Source organism: Diceros bicornis, chromosome 18 (genome assembly GCF_020826845.1).
Source record: "Diceros bicornis minor isolate mBicDic1 chromosome 18, mDicBic1.mat.cur, whole genome shotgun sequence".
Lineage (NCBI taxonomy): Eukaryota > Metazoa > Chordata > Mammalia > Perissodactyla > Rhinocerotidae > Diceros > Diceros bicornis.
Window position 1 is genome coordinate 23,195,432 of NC_080757.1, and position 15,671 is coordinate 23,211,102.

Here is a 15,671-nt window from a genome sequence, read left to right on the forward strand (position 1 = left end):
CCTACCCAGAGAGATCAGGGAGGGCTTCCCAGGGGAGGTGACTATCAACCAGCATTTACAGGAAGAGGGGGGAAATCCCAGGCACGGTTAGACCCGAGACCTTGCAGAAGGACCAAGGCCTGGGCTCAAGTCCACGCTGCACGTGGGGAGGCCCCTGTGGAAAGGAAGTGAGGCCCTAGCTGACAGTCAGCATCAACCACCAGACAGCTTCCAGCCCCCAGCCTTTGAGTTTTCCAGCTGAGGTCCCAGACGGCATGGAGCGGACAAAAGTCAGCCCCGCTGTGCCCTGACCCAACGTCTGATCCAGAGAATCTGCAACATAATAAATGGTTGTTCTACACGGCTACGCTGTGGAGCCATTTGTTACACAGGCAGAGTAACTAGAACAGCTCCCCACTGTCTGCCCTTATTATGAAGTCTAAGTTCTTTAAAACCACTTGCCAGGCCTCCACGACCTGCCCTGCCTGTTATCCAGGCTCACGTCTTCCCTCTTCTCCTCTCCCAGCCTTTGCTTCTGCCAGGTTGAAATCCCTTGAATTCTGGAATGTGGCGTGCTCCCATTCATCACACGTGCTCTCCCTGTCGCCCAGATCACTCATCCCTCCTCCACATCCTCCCCAAGTCTCACCTAGAGCCTACTTCCTTCAGCCACTCCTTCCTGATGTCCACCATGTGCTCTCAGGATAACCTCCGCCCCCCAACACGGCAGTTACCACTCACCCCATGGTCGGTGCCAGACCTCATGTCTGTTCCCCTCGCTTGACGGGAGCTCTCTAAGGGCAACAACTTTGTCCCTCTCACTGTTTTGTCCCCAGCACAATGCCTGGTACATACTTGTTGAAGAAACGCAAAACTGATTGTAAGAATGAGTTCTTCCTCACCAGGAGTGGCCAAGCACACACTGGGCATCTCCTGAGCCCTCCTATGTGCCAAGCACCCCTTGGGGGCTGGAACACCCATCTGCCTCTAATACACGGTAAGTCTGGCGCATGCTGTCAACGAGGGAAGAAGCTTGTATTAGGGCAGGCAGAAGGAGCACCTCCATCCAGGGAGACTTCCTGGAGGAAGGGGCGTTGGAGCAGGGCCTTGAAGGATGGACAGTATTCCAACAGGTGGGCAATTAGGGAAATGAAAGGAACTGTCTGGATTAAGTCTAAGGCAGTACTGCTCAACACACCAGTCCAGGGACCACACTTGGAGTAGCACTGGTTTCAGGGAAGAGACCAGGAGCCAGAAATGGCTCAGTGTCAGGGCATCTAGATAGAGGGAAAGTCGACTTCACAAGGGAAAAGCCAACCCGTGTGCCACATCTAGTCCCTGAGAGAATGCAGGTGGCAGCCGTGTGGAGCAGGGGACGAGGAGCAGTATTGGGGCTGGAGCTAGAGTCTAAGAGACAGAATAGCCAGACAGAGCGCCCTCCCCAGAGTCCACAGGGGACACAGTCAAAGCTGTCCTGTCTGCACTGGCTTATGAGCAACCAGCTCTTCAGTGGCCCAGGTGACCTCCATCACTCCCAGGCTGGAACAATGAGTCCCAACCCTTTGCAGGAACAGACCCCTCTGTTCCTGTTAGAGCTGTGGACCCTCCTTTGAAACATCCCATGTGCACATGCGCTGACACACTGACCTATGATTTCAGAAGCTCCCAGACTCAGGCGCCAGGCAAAGACTAAAGTTCCAAGCAGCCCCTTGGACAATGTGTGGGTTCCCCCATTGCCAGGGTGGCTAGAATCAGGCAAATGGCAAGGCACCAAAAGAACAGACTGCAGGCAGGCCTCGGGGGCTGGGCAAACAGAGGCTGGGGGACTTTGTCAAAGTTTGCACGAAGGCAAGGTGGAGGCTGGGAGAGGCAGCTTGGAGCCCAAGCCCCCGGAGGCATTAAGGATCTGTGGGCTGGAGGATTAAAGCTGTGGAGGGGGAAGACCCAGCAAGGCTGAGGCAGGCCGGGGGAGGGCAGCGGCACGTGGTCCTGGGGAGAGCCCTGGGCGCCTGGCACAGGAGGAGAACTCAAGTACCTGATGCCTCAGTTTCCCCACTTGTGAAACGGGAAGATGCTCCTCCCGCCCCCGCTTCCTCCCCAGTGGATCCCGGTGAGGAGGGCTGAGACGGAGCCCACCACGTGCCCCAGGCCCCTCCGACAGGAGCCCTGGGTTAATGAGAGCATTACACTCACATAAGTAGTCAAATGTGCTGCACAGGGATTGCCGGCGAAGCATCCAGCCTTCCAGGGAGAGAGAGAACGGGCGAGAGAGATAATGCCGCGAAGGAGGATGGAGAGCAACCGGGGGGTTTTTACCGAGATGGGAGGAGAGAAAGCAGCCAGCTCATGCGGAGTGGGCGGGAAGCGGAGGAGCTCTGATGCCTCTGAGAGCCAAATGACTCAATAGGGCCTCTGAGCTTGCATTGGGCACTCCTGGGGACAGGCCTGCAGGGCATGTGAAAGGCAGAGGGGAAGCAAGACAAGGAGGTGATCGGCAAATTCAGCATCTCTGACTGGTTCCTGCCCCTCTGAGGATGAAGGAGTGGGTGAGGGAAGGCAAGAGACCACCCTGGGCATCAGACAGACCCAGCCCCACCCCACTTGCTTACCCCACGGCCCACCCAGGCTCTTAGCCCCTGAGTCTCTGAGGGAGGAGGGCACTCTGAGGGTGCCCAGGATGGGCTGGCACCCCCTATTCCTGGGCCATGTGGCTCTTTGCCTCCTGCAGACTGGGAGCACAGATCCAAGGCCTTTGGGCAGCTCTGCCAGGAGTACAGATGAAGAAACCGAGGCACCAAGAAATCAGAGTCCGTCTGACCCCAGAGCTTGTGTTCTCAGCCACCAGTTACTCTGGGATCCAGACTAGACGACTGGGGCAGAAGAGAGAAACTCAGACCTCAGGAGACGTCTGCCCCCACGGGGAGGGCAGACCAGGGCTCCTGGTGTAGGCAGCCCTCTTGCTGGGCCTGGAAGGATGAGTGGGGCAGGGGGTGGGATCCAGCCAGCTGGTGGGTGCAGAGGGCATGGCAGGCAGGAGGAAGCAGGGCTCAGCTAGTTGAGAGTGGACAAGAGACTATTAACTACTTATAACAGCTGTAATTTATGGGGAACCTACTATGTGCCAGGCATTCGACTGATGGACGGTGCCCCACGGAATCCACACAACAGCTCTATGAAAAGGTCTCATTATCCCTTTGTGACAGGCACTCAGAGAGGTTAAGTGACTTGCCTCTGGTCACACAGCTAGGAATTGATGAGGCAGGATTTGAACAAAGTTGTATCTATCTCCCATTGCCTGCTTTTCCCACTGTCTACACTGCCTCTCAAAGCACCTACTTAAGATCCTGCCCAGCTCTAGGTACAGGGCAGGTGGAGACCACAGGAGGAGCATCACCCTGAGGGTCTGATTTCCCACAGAGAGGGAAGGAGAGCAGGTGTTAGTGACTCTTTGCCTCCAGGGACAAACCCAATCTGTGCCTCAGGAAAGGCCCCTCCAAGCAGGGGCTGGAGAGCAGGGAAGCCCCTGCCTCTGGCCCTGGAAGATGACCTGCTTTGTCAGCCAGTCAATCATCAAACGTCACCAGGTCTCTGGCCTCTCTGCCCGGGAATGCCTGGCAGCATTGGCTTTGTTTCACATATTAATTTTTCAATCTCGTAAAAGTTGTTTGTCTCCCAGCCACTTCTCTGCCCTGCTGGAGAGAGGCACAGCCCTAATCCTGGCCCTCAGGGGAACAAATGCTGTCATAAAGCCATCAGCCTCCAAACAAGCCTCAGGGCACCGGGCAGGAGCTTGTCACCTGGCTCCGAGCCCCGGGCCGGGTGTCAGGTTCCTGAGCAGAGGCCCAGCTCCACACTGGGTGTCTGACATCGCTCATTTCCTCTGACTCTCCCCACTGCCCCACAACCGAGCAGTCCCCCAGACCTGTTCCCCCTCACCCTGGACTGCTGCGCCTTCTGGGGACGTTGGCATCTCTTCTGCACACTGGCTACCTGCCTCCTTTATCTTCCTACCACACCAGCCTCACTCATTCAGACGTTTGTTACTCGGTTCACTGAGCACCCACTACGTGTCAGGACCTACTCTGTGCCAGCACCCGCGCTGGGCCCTGCATACCAGGTGAAAGACACAGCTCGTGCTTTCAAGGAGCTCGTGGCATGGCGGGGGCACCGTGGAAGTCCACAGACCTGTGAATGAGCCATTCAGAGAGGCGCGGTGAGGGCTGGGATATGTTGAGCCGGTGCGGTGGGAGGAAAGGGAGGCGTCGGGAGGCTCCAGAGCAGGGAGGCATGAGTCCATCTTAAACGATGAGTAAGAGCAAGCCCCCTGGACTTTCCCCTCCCTATTCTCCGCTTGTGGAAATTCTGCTCCACCAACAAGGCCCAGCTTAAAAATCCCTCCTTGATCCCCATCACCCAAACCAGTCCCAATTTGCCCTGGGTTTTCTCCGCTTCCCCACAGCACAGGCTTCTGCTCTTATCAGAGCTCAGTAAACGGTGCTTGCAAGGCCTTTGCCTATGGCCATACTGACTGCGCAGTGCACTGCTCAGGCCAGCCTTTCCAGGAAAGTGGGTGAGAAGCCCACCTCCTGGAGTTCTGCAGTGCACAGCCTGCACAACAGTACATAGTAGCCCTGGGGCCATGAGTGATTTTTCTTCCCAACATCAGCGATAGTCCTGCCAATCCATGGTCTCAGGATTCTCCTTCAAGTGTGATTTCAAGAAATGGATTGGTCCTTGAAATCAGGGAGTGTTGGCATTTGTGTGTGAATTGTAAATGGAAAGAAGTAACATCACTGATCATCCACTGCATGCCGGCCGCCATGCTTCACTTCCAGCTGCTTCATATAACCAGATACAGATTATTTTAGGGGAGAAAAAGAACACTATTTCTGCTTCAGTGTTGAGGACTGAAAGAAAGGGAGCAAGACGGGAGACATTTATTGAAAGCACACGTTGGCCACATCTATGTGTCTACACATGTAGAATGTGTCCTGCTCTATTTCCTCCCTCTGTAAGCCCCCTCTTTGAGTATAGCCTCCTTTGGTCTATCACAACAGTGGTCACGAGTGTGACTAAACCAGACAAGTGTGGGCTTGGGCCTGTCTTCCCAATGGTGGAACCTGAGCCAGTCATTTAGTCTCTCTAGGCCTCAGTGTCCTCATCAGTACTATAGGAGTAACAGTAGAAGCCCCTCGATGGCTCACAAGGATTCACTGGGCCACTCCATGCCAAGTGTTTCACATGGTGCCTGTCACACTTTAAGCATTAGCTACGCCTACTATTACCATCATGATTTAGATGCCAGCTTCTTTCCTTGTTGGAGTTTTTACGTCAGCTCAGTGTATACTTGAGCAGTGAGCATGTGTGATGGCAGGAGCTGCAGCAGCCCCATCCTCACACACATCCCCCTAAATCCCAGCAACCTGGCCAGCAGGAGTCAGAAGACAGCCCTGTGCCAGCTATACTAGAAGATGCTATCTGGACACTGGTTCTGCCAAGTCCGCTCTTCCTGGAGCCACTCTCACAGCACTGAGGGAAGAGAGATAAACCAGGAGAGTTCATACAGCAACCACAGAATGCCAAGAAGCTGAATGGATGATGTTTTCTAAGCAGTTTGAGACGATCGGGCAAAATTCCCTATATAAATATGATTCCCTAATGGATTCACAGCAGCAAGGGAGATGTCGTTCAACTGATTATTTAACAAAGCTGTTTAAAGAGGGAGACCGTGGGGATCATGTTTTATGTATTAGCTGTGAAAAATTCTCTTTAAAATTTGTCTTAGTCATCTGAACACCGGAGTTCCGATAAAGCGCCAAGTTTTAGGATGTGTGTTTTACAAGCACACACTCACACACACTCACAGCCTTCTCTGGCTTTACCCCACCCCCCACCCTATCCCTAATCAAATCCTCAAGAGATACATTCAATCTCCCCATCTCCAAAGTGTTCTAAGGCAAATGAGCAATATCATTTTTCATGCGAGCGTTAATAATTCAAGCTTCACACCAAGTTTTAAAACTGGATTGGCTCCCCAGGCCAACAGGGAAACGTCTGGGTCAAACATACTTTAAAGAAAAATTTCTTTAATTAGTTTCTTTTGAACAGTACACAAAAGCCCTGCTCGACAGCGAGGTGACTTATTGCCATCTTGACACCGCTTCCGTGTCTATTGGTTAAATGATTCCATTTGGTTGGAAATGGGGCATCTGGGCTCTGAAGGACCTCGCAGGCTGTGTATTTGCTCTCCCTCTCCTCGCCTGCTTCCAAGGAGGCTCTGGGCGTTGTTGTCTCTGGTCTGAAGCAGGGAGCAGCCTGGCCTGGAGATCAGGTGGTTTGGCCAAGGTCACAGAACAAAGAGAAGCCGGAGTTAGTCAGAGCTTGGATCTCCCTGTGTGGCCTTGGCCAGTTGCTTCCTCACCCCAGCCTGAGTTTTCTCGTCTCTGAAGTGGGGATAGCGATGGTAGCTCCTTGACAGGGTTGATGTAAGGACAGAATGAGATCATGAACGTCAAGTGTCCAGGCACATAAATAAACTTTAGTGTTGATAACGATGATCATTACTATTGGGCTCCTCCTAAGGTGTTTTCTCTCTCCTTTCCTGAAGTTCGTGCAGTAAAACCCTCTCCAGTGCCTTTCCCATGATGTGGAGGAAATGTGACTGCCCTCTTACAGGAGCAGACAAGGTTCCAACAGCCTCAACCTCTGGCTCAGGGCTTTTCAGCAGTTAATGTGCATACACGTCTCCTAAAGACCTTGCTAAGTGCAAATTCTGGTTTTCAGTAGGTCTGGGGTGGGGCCTGAGGTTCTGCATTTCTAACAGGCTCCCAGGTGATGCCGATGTTGCTGGTCCATGGACCACACTTTGAGTAGCAAAGGGTAGCCACAGGTAACCGTTTATTCCTAGAAAATATATGTGGTGGGAGGAGGGCAGAGGAGAGGGGGGTGCTGGTCTTTTTCCTCTTCTTCCTTCCTCCCTCTCTCCCTCTCATTGTCCCTCCCTCCTCCCTCCATCTCTCTCTTCCTTTCTTTCCTTCTCTCTTTCCTTTAGAGTTGCTCTAAGACGAGGCCTTCACAGGCTGGGCCTCCACTGTCCAAAGAATGGAGAGCTGAGAACCGGTCACAGCCAAGACAATTCAGTCATTCATTCTCGGCCTCCTTCCCTCATCTTTCAACAAACAGGAATTGAGGACACACTATGTGCCAGACGCTGCACACAGAGAGAAGGCCAAAGAAACAAAATCCCCTCCTGTAACCAAAGGCATTTTTCCAGTGAAAGAGGTCCTGACGGCTGAAAGGCTGTGGATCGGATCTCTAGGCTGCCATCACTCAGAAACTTGGACCAATAAGGAACTAAAGCCACCACAGAAGTCACGGCACTTGTCGTTTCCATAGCTACTGTTTTCACCTGATCAAGAGGTCAGGGAGTTGCAGCCCATTTCTGGGAACTGTGTGTAAGAAGGAAAGGGAGGGGTCATAGCAACACTGACTCAGACCGCACTGCCTGGTAGGACAACACACACTGGGCACAGTGCCCCCATCCCAGCTCCACCTCCCCGCTGTGAGCCTGGACCTCCCTGAGCCTGCTTCCTCGTCTGTGACAAGACGGTAAGAGCTCTTCCCTCTGAAGGATGCGGGGAGGGGTGAGGGAGATCGTGCATGCCGAGCACCTTGCCTGGCACATCCTTCTTTCCCCATGTCTGTGCGTTTCCTTCCCATCCATCAAGGGAGCTGGGGGTTTAGTCCGCAAGTGACAGGTTGAACAGCACTGAATCATAGGGGGTTGGCTCTTTTGTTTGTTTATTTCCCATCGCAAGCCTGTCTACTCAATAATTCAATTCAACAAGCCCTGGTTAAGCCTTACCTCATTCTCAGGGCTGTACTGGGCACTGGAGGGGATAGAAAAATAGAAATAAATAAGACTCTGTCCCTGCTCTCAAGGAACTTCCTGTCTTGACAGTGAGGAAGCCAGACACCCATACAGAGTCCTCCCCAGCAGGGGCAAGGGTAGCCATCAGAAATGCCAAAACAACTGTCACAAGTACACGGAATCTGCTCTGGGTATCATAAAGACTAAAACTCAATCTATTTCCTGTAGAAAAAGGTTAAAAGTTCCCAAACTTTTATTAAGGAAGAAAGCAAAAACAGAGATTCTAAGTGGTATCTGATTAAAAGGTTGAGGCATCAAAGAAATCTGAGCATGCCCCTGGAAATATACTCACCACATGTATAATTCTGATGCCAGGCGAACTGAGATCAATGAGATAATTAAGGCACTTAGCCCAGATTTTTGGTGAGCATCACAATTTCAAATATTTCATATTCTGTTGTCTCCTTAGGTACATGAGTTCTTGCCAGACTGGGTGTCCTGGTTTGGGGCTCGGAAAATGTGATCTCCACAACGCTCATGGATAGTCGAGCACCCCGGCTGCCTTAGTTTGGTGCACCAAGCCCAGTACAGCATAACCAACTGCTTACCAGTCTCTCTGGGTCTAGTCTGGATGCTCCCGGAAGGCTGGGCCTGGGTCCATTAGCAGTGGAGGCTCTGCGCCTAGGGACTGGGACATAGCGGCTGCTTCTTAAATCAAGAAACAGCTAAATAACCAAAGACCCACTGCATTTTGCATTGGTGAATGGCCGAATAAAGGGAGAAGGTTAAGAAGGCAGCCAGGGAGGGAGGAAGGGGATTAAAGAGAGGGGAAGAGGAATAGATCCCTTCCACCTGGGAGGAATTGCTCCTTTGAAGAGGTGGGAATTGTGTCAGTTTATGATGATGATAATAAAGCCTGATTTATTCTGGCAGGTTCCCAAACCTCTGCCTTTCTCCTCCGCCCCAATGCCTCCCCCGGTTAATGATTAACATGATCACGACAGCAATGCTGTTCTGTGCGTGGCCAGGGCAGTCAGCGCTGCTGGAGAAAAAGGCTTTCTAGAGACACCTGCAGCTCTCAAACCACACTCAAAGCCTGGAGTGCTGGGAGACTTGTAAAGCAAAGGGGGCGGCCCGAGAGCTAAGATCCCACTTGCAAACCCAGCACTGCGCCCTCCGTGACTCTAAGCAAGTCACAACCCACTCCTCCTTTCTGAGTCTTAGCTTTCCCATCTGTAACATGGGCGGTAGAGATGTGATCAATGGGTTTCAAACTCCACTCCCTGCAGAGATGGCTGGAAAGGAGAGACTGGGAGCAGGGAGAGGCCGGCCCCACCTCCACTGTGGTGAGAACAGCTGAGCTTTGATCTATATATAGACCGGAGCTCTGCATAAACTTTCCCTTTGAAGAAAGGGTTTTGAGGGTAAAAATACACTGCGAATTACCGGATTGGACGTCCTCTGAGGTTTCTTTCAGCTTTGACATTCTATTTCCCGTCCTTGGATCTATTTCTTGAGCGCCCCCTGCGAGGTGTTCACGATGCTAGCCAGTAGGGATGGACCGGTCAGCAAGCCGGCCCAGCACCTGAGGACTTCAGTCTCAGGGTAGGGAAGATGCAGGCACGCCTGGTAGCCCCCTTACAAGCAGCAGCTGGTAAGTGCCTAGAGGCGAAGCCAGCTCCTGCGGGTCCTCACTTGACCCGAGCAAGATGGTATCCCAACCATTTCTGGGAAATGATGCACAGGAGCCCCTCCTCCAAAAGTGAGGTTAGATGTGAAGAGGACGAGCTTAGGGACCAAAATGTGGAAACGCCCTGACCTCCATCTCTTCTCCCCCAGGATCCGGCCCTGCGGGCATCAGGACGTAAGGACGTCAGGTGCTCGCAACCACACAGACGCTTTACCTGAGCTCTTGATTAAGTCTTCATGACCCTATAATCTGAGCATCCTTATCCCCCTTGTACAGATGAGAAAACCGAGGCTCAGAGCAGTGAAGTGACTTGCTCAAGTTCAAGCAGCTGAGTCCACCTCCTCTTCACCCCTGCTTTCCACCCTCAGAGTCAAGGCCCTCTGCAGCCTTATTAAAGATCATCTGCTCTCTCCTTGGCTCTGCTATGGAGGTAAAGGGAAGGGCCACTTGTCTAGGATGGGGCCAGAGTGTCACCGAAGTCTCAGCATCCCCCTGAGGCCAGCAAGGTGGCAGCAGCAGAAAGCAGACAAGGAAGCTTTGAAACAAGGTGAAACGGAAGTCCCCGGCGGGCCTGCCCCTCTGTTGCCCCCTCTTTCCTACACCAGCCTCGGTAGTACGGAACCTTTCAGCTCGACAGGTGGCATTTCTCACATCTCGTGGAATGGCGAGGGGCAGGTGAGGTCAACATCCTTTATCCGTGGCCCGCGCGGAATCCCCCAAAGAGGATGATGTTCAGGAGAAGCGTGCTGATCTTCCTTACGCCAGCCCCTAGCGGTGGTTAAACAGGAGGAATCAGATGGACATGAGTTCTAATACTGGCTCTTCTGCTTACTAGCGATCGGATCATGAGTGAAGTATTTATTCCTCTCTGAATCTCAGCTTCTTCCTCTGTAAAATAGAAGCAGTAATACAGTACAGAGTTGTTCCTTTTTTTAGGATTAGTGTGTGATTTTGAATTTAATTTTTGTTTTATTCTAAGTTATTTATGCTCATAGTTTAAGCATCAAATCGTTATACAAGCTTCTACAAAAAACAGCAGCCCCTGCCCATTTCTACCTCCCATTTCTCACTTCCCTAAGGAAACGCTTTCAACTTTTTAAACAGCTTTATTGAGATCTAATCCACATACCATACAATTTACCCATTTAAAGTGTACAATTCAATGCTTTTAGTATATTCACAGAGTTGTATATCCATCACCACCATTAATTTTGTTTCATTACCCTCCCAAAAAAAACCCCACATCTCTTAGCCACCAACCCTGCCTCCCCATCCCCGGCCCTGGGCAACCACTAATCTACTTTCTATCTCTATGGATTTGCCTCTTCTCAACATTTCGTGTAAATGGAATCATACATGTGTGGTCCTTTGTGACTGGCTTCTTTCATGTAGCATAATGTTTTCAAGGTTCACCGGGTTGTAGCATGTGTCGGTACTTCATTTCTTTTTTTGCCTAATACTATTCCATTGTGTGTATATACTACGTTTTATTTATCCCTTCGTCGGTTGGTGAACATTTGGGTTGTTTCCACTTTTTGGCTGTCATGCATAATGCAGTGGGTACATTTATGTACAAGTCTTTGCATGGACACGTTTTCATTTCTCTCAGGTATATACCTGGGAGTGGAATTGCTGGGTCGTATGGTAATTCTCTGTTTAACCATTTGAGGAACTGCCAGGCTGTTTTCCAAAGTGGCTGCACCATTTTCTAATCCCACCAGCCGTGTGTGAGGTCCAGGGTTATTGAACTGAGATGGTGTTTATGAAGTATCTAGTACGGTGTCTGTCAAGTGGTAGAGAAAAGAGTAGTTCTCCTTTCCCCTTTCTTAATATATCCATGTCCTGAACACCCCCAACTTTTCTTAACACTAAACCTAAACCCACCCTACTGATCTGGTTCTCAATCCAAGGCACAGTTCCTCTCTCCAATTTATCCCACATTTGTGTAGTGACAGCTTCTCCAACCACGTTCGCCCCATGCACCCGGGGCTTTCCGGGAGCCCCACACTGCACCTCACTTGCTGTCCTCCACACAAGATTGGAGGGCCAGCTCTCGGCTCCACTGCATTTCGGGACTGCTGTTCGTGCTCCTGGCACCTTGCGCAGCTGCTCCGCCCGGGAGCACTTGGAAGCCCACGTCCAAGAGAAGAATCTGCTGATGTCTCGGCACCGGGGTTACACCTCAGACCACATGTGTCCCTCCCAACATCCCGCATCTGTAGCTAAGGCCCAGTGAACCAGGCCCGTCCAGGTAGAGGATTCCAGCCCTTACTACCTAAAGCTCCCTCAAACACAATGGGGGGCTGTAAAATGCTCGAAAATAAAAGACATGCGAGCAAGAGAACAGTGGATTGGGAAATTCATCCCAAGACAGCCTGTCCCGACTTTGGACCCTCACCTTTAGCTGGATGCGCGCTGCAGTTCACCCCAGGTCTCTTAGACGCCTCCTTTGTAGCAGCCAGGTTTCTTATGTTGAAGGTTACAAACACCCAACTCGAGATAGCTGAAGCTAAAAGGGACTTTATGGGCTCATTTGATGGAGAAGTCTGGATAGGGGGAGGGGGCATCTTAAACGAAGTCACCAGGTCAGCGTTCTCTCTCGTATAAATATGTGTGCCTCTGTCTGCAGCCTTTTCCTACTGGAGACAGGCTTCTCGGTGGGGCTGGGGAGGCAGGACAGAGAAGTGGGAGTAGGTGCCACACCTCAGATATTTCTAGGCTTAAATCAATCCAGTTAAGTAATCTCAGAGGACAGGGAAAGAGGCCCCTCCCTACTGTCTGTACATAGAATCCCAGGGGTGGACGCTGATGGGCCCAGCTTTGGCCATGTGCCCACTTGCTGGCCATTCTCTGCAGCCAGACAGATGCCCACCCTGGGGTCACAATCCTGCAATTGGCGGTCCCACCAACACCACGTGGAGTGGGAGAGGGGAATCCCCCGCTGGAGAGCTGCTTCCCCAGGAATAGACAAACACAACACGGCTCCATGACGCGACTTTTCAACCTTCTCAGTAAGCACCACAGACCTGCAGCGCCCAGCTCCTGTGACTTCTACAGTCTCAGGCTCCTTATAATCACACCTTCTTACTGAATGCCCAGGACCTGCCCAGCACCTCCCGTGGGTTTTCTCGAATCTTCACAACAGTGCTTCAGTTGGGTGTTAGCACCCCCGTTTTATAGACAAAGAACCTGTGGCTCAGAGAGGTCAAGTCAGTTGCCCAAAGTCGCACAGCTAGAAAGTGGCTGAGCTGGAATTTAAGCTCTAAGTCAAAATTGTGTGCTCTTTGCCTTGTTCCCTCGCCTTTGTGGAAACCCCGCAGCCAGCTGCTGTCCGCGCACTATCTGCCTGCACAGGTGTGTTCTCTTCGCTTTCTGACGACGACTGAAGGCTTCTGAAGGAGGCTCCTCTGCCTCTCTCCGGTCCCCATCATCCTCGGCAGGCTGGCTCCCACCAGAGGAGGCTGGGACATCCGTTACCAGGCTAACAAGCCTGTGCAGCTATCACTCAGTCCCGGCCCCTGAGTAAGCATTGAAGACGGGCGCAGAGGGGCTGTCTCCCGCCCAGCAAGAGTGGCAGGAGGTGCCCCAGCGTGCTTAGGCAACGTCTGGGTGCAGCAGCAGCCACACTCCGGCAGCGGGGCCTCATCCTGGTGTCCCCGGCAACTGGCGACCATCTCCTTGGACTCCATGCTGACCAAATGACAGCCCAGGAGCAGGACTTCCAAGTCTCCGCAGGCAATACAGCGTGTGGGTTCTGGAGCCAGACCGCCTGGGTTAGAGTTATGAGCCCTATGACCTTGGGGAAGTGATTGAACTCTCTCTGTGCCTCAGTTTCCTCATCTATAATGTCACCACCAAGCTGTTGTCACAAGACAACACTTGTCACAAGATAAAACGCTTTAAACGGTACTCCATAAATGTCAGCCATTACTATCCAGTGACCCTTGACCAAGAGGACAAGGAGGGAGGGGAGGGATGGCAACCTCTCATGCTCCAGGGGAGAATGACGGGATCTACTTCCTCCCAGGGGCAACTGTGACCTCTTAGCTCGCACCCCAGCCTTGGCTTCAAGATGCCTTGTGACCCGGGACAGTTCACTTCGCCCCAAAGAGCTTCAGCTTTCTTATCTGCAGAGCAAAGGTAATAACACCTGCCCTTCTGTGCGGGTCACAGCAGCAACAGCATCATGAATACTCTAATGGTTAACATTTGCAAAGATGCCCTGGCAGGAACACCAGGGCAGTGGAAGCGTGATGAAGGTAAGCAGGACCTTAGGGTCCCCAAGGAGGTGGGAAAGCAAAGTCCAGGCTCTGGGCATAGGGATCTGTGGGAGCTGTCATCGGTGTTATTCTCATCACCATCATCATCATCATCATCATCATCGTTGGAACACTGGTACTAAATGCCTGATTGTATTTGGCAATTGATGGGACTATTTGCAGAAAATTATGTGAACCCCGCACTTGCCTGTGAATAAATTCTCAATTAGGGGTGATTTTGCCCTCCAAGGAACATTTGGCAATGTCTAGAGATACTGTTGGTTGTCACAATCTGGGGGTTGTCACAACTAGTGAGTAAAGGCCAAGGATGCTGTTAAGTGTCCTACAAAGCCCAGGACAGCCCCGTAACAGAGAGTTATCTGGCTCAAAATGTCAGTGGTACCAAGGATGAGACTCGGCTCAATATCCACACCCTTGATATTGAAAGCGTGACTAAGACCCAGCACCACCTGGGCGCTCGTTTCTCGGGCTTACTGAATAAGAATCTGTTTACATATTAAAGTTTGAAAAACATGGTCTAAAAATAAAACATGCCTAGAGAATACAGAGCCAGCAAACCAAACTATTCGCCATACAGGCTAAATGCAGGGCATGGGGGGTTGGGAAAAACAGAAGACAGACTAACAGTGGATGATGGAAGGATGGACGGATTGGTGGAATTAAGATTTGTTGAATATCTAACATACGTCAGGCACTTTTCGTAGGTTATCTCATTTATGTCCAGAACAGCTCCAGGTGGTAGGTTACTGCAGCTCACATGGGCAAAGTCTGGAGAGATCACGCCTCCCTATCACGTATCTTGAAGTTTTCCAGAATCTTCCTACTACCATCTAAACTGGATTATATAGAACACAGTTTCATACACAGGCCTACATGTCAAACCTTATTTACAGTTAACAGCTGATGTTAACTTCTAGTTTCTCACTCAAATAGAGGCACGTCATTTTTATATCTGCAAAGAAAGCAATTTTTTCCTTTGTTTTCTCTTAAAAGATCAATAAACATCTTGCTATGCCTTCAACAAATGCTGTGTGAATTTTCTATAATCTGCATTTATTTCCTTTTATTAAGAGGATATATCTAAGATTAACAATAAAACTTAGTAAGTAACATTGAGTCTTTATGGTCCAAAATCTGAATGGTTGCATCACAGGGTTACAATAACAATAATATCTACCATTTATTAGACACCTACTGTTTGCAATGTGCTTTATGTCAATGCCTCTAATCTGCCACGCAAGTTTATTCCTTATTCCCACTTTTCAGAAGAAGAAACTAAGCCATGGCACGGAGTGACGAGATCAGGATTGGACCTGAGACCCGCCTGGCTGCAAAGCCCAGGTTCTCTGCCTGCCCCACGCGGGCTCTTAGTCGGAGTGGTCTGGTTGGCCCTGGCACGTCAGCAGGTCCATCGCAGGCGCTCAAAGCTCTCGTTTTGACGACTGCCCTTGGCCCATCGCTGAAGCCTGTGTCCCAGGTCTCCCTCTCCCTGCATCAGCAGGGCCCACTTTCCCTCCACCCCCAAGATGGCCCTGGGCTTGGAAGATGTGGTACAAGGGCCTCAGTGCTAAAGACGGATGCCTGTTGACCTGGATCGGGGTCAGCAGATTTCCTCTGTAAAGGATAAGAGAGCAAATATTTTACACTCTCGGAGATATATGGTTTCCATCGCATTTACTCCACTCTGCTACCACGGCACCAAAGCGGTCATAGACAGTATGAAAACGAATGGACATGGCTGTGTTCCAATAAAACTTTATTAACAAAAAAGTGGGTGGCAAGCCAGCTTTGGCCCCCAGGCTGCGGTTGGCCAACCCCTGACCTCTGTGATCTCCAGGGTGTCTTCACACCT